Source organism: Chrysochloris asiatica, unplaced genomic scaffold (assembly GCF_000296735.1).
Source record: "Chrysochloris asiatica unplaced genomic scaffold, ChrAsi1.0 scaffold00135, whole genome shotgun sequence".
In the NCBI taxonomy this organism is placed as follows: Eukaryota; Metazoa; Chordata; class Mammalia; order Afrosoricida; family Chrysochloridae; genus Chrysochloris; species Chrysochloris asiatica.
In genome coordinates this window covers 6,555,273-6,556,833 of record NW_006408653.1, presented here as the reverse complement: position 1 = coordinate 6,556,833, position 1,561 = coordinate 6,555,273, and the positions used below count along the sequence as shown (strand labels likewise).

The following is a 1,561-nucleotide window of genomic DNA, read 5'->3' as shown; positions in this document are numbered from 1 at the left end:
TTAATATATTTAAGAGAATAGGATATACACTAAGCTTATAGATTTTCCTTGCAATTAATAAATAACATCATGATGAGCAGAGAAAAGATTGAAGTTGTCAAAGATTTCAATTTACTTGGATCCACAATCAACACTCATGGAGGTAGCAGTCAAGAAATCAAAGGACAGAAGGTGACCTCTTCCTGTCGCAGGCTGAGTCCTTTCGGCTCTTGGGTCTCAGGGAACCAAAAACTGAGTTCTTTGCGCCCTGGAGGCTGTGCCCAGTGGCTTTACTGTTGTCACCATGCCACAAAAGGAATATATTGAGCTACCATAAACGCTATGGATATCGTTTAGATTATCATGAGAAAATGAGAAAGAAGGAAAGTCGAGAGGCTCATGAACGTTCGAAGAAGGCCAAAAAGATGATTGGTCGGAAGGCTAAGCTCGCCCATAAACAGCACCATGCTGAGAAAAATACAAATGAAAAAGACTATCAAGAGTCATGAAAAGAGAAACACCAAACAAAACGATGAGAAGACTCCACAAGGTCTACCTATCTGCTGAACAGAGAGGGGCAGTCCCAAGCTAAAGCATTTTCCAATATGATCAAACAAAAGCGAATGGGAAAATAGGAAGTCCCTCAGCCCCAAGTCCGTGTCCAGGGAGAAACAGAAGTATTACAAGTTATTCGGACAGGAAAAGAAAATCATAAAAGCATGGAAAAAGATGGTTACCAAAGTCTGCTTCGTTGGAGATGGCTTTTCATGAAAACCACCTAAATACTAAAGACTCATCAGACCAATGGGCTTACGTTTCAAGAAGGCTCATATAACACATCCTGAGCTTAAAGCCACCTTCTGCTTATAGATACTTGGTGTGAAGAAGAATCCCTCATCCCCACTTTTTACAACTCTGGGTGTGATCACCAAAGGGACTGTCATTGAAGTGAACATGAGTGAGCTGGGCCTGGTGACACAAGGAGGCAAGGCTATCTGGGGGAAATATGCTCAAGTTACCACCAATCCTGAAAATGATGGATGCATTAATGCAGTCTTACTGGTTTGACAGCAGTTTCCTTTAAGTCATTCCTTATTGGTGAAGACTACAACCAGGAAGACCCCCACCAAGATGGATTGGCCAAGTAGCAGCATCGATGGACTCAAGCGTGGCAACAATAGTGAGGTTGGCCCAGGATCAGGCAGTGTTTCGTTCTGCTGCACATAAGGTCGCTGTGAGTCGGTACGGACTCAATGGCACCTAACAACAACCAGGAAAATCACCATCACTGTGTTTCTGAGTATTACCAACTAGACTTACCTATCTGCAGTCATCAAGAACTATTTATGATGTTATTTTAAAAACATTAAAATGGTCCAGTTTAAAAAAAAGAAATCAAAGGACATAATTGCATTAGGTAAATCTACTGCAAAAGACCATTTTTGGCACTTTAGGAACAAAGGTGCACCTGATCCAAGTCATGGTATTTTCAATCGCCTCATATGCATGTGAAAGCCAGACCATGAATAAAGAAGACTATATAACAATTGATGCATTTGAATAATGTAATTGTAGAAGAATA

At 40.9% G+C, this 1,561-nt stretch overlaps 1 pseudogene; it reads left to right on the top strand.

Annotated features, from left to right (window-relative positions):
• The first annotated feature begins 283 nt into the window (after positions 1–283).
• On the top strand, positions 284–1,047 carry LOC102834217 (annotated as a pseudogene).
• Positions 1,048–1,561: the final 514 nt, after the last annotated feature.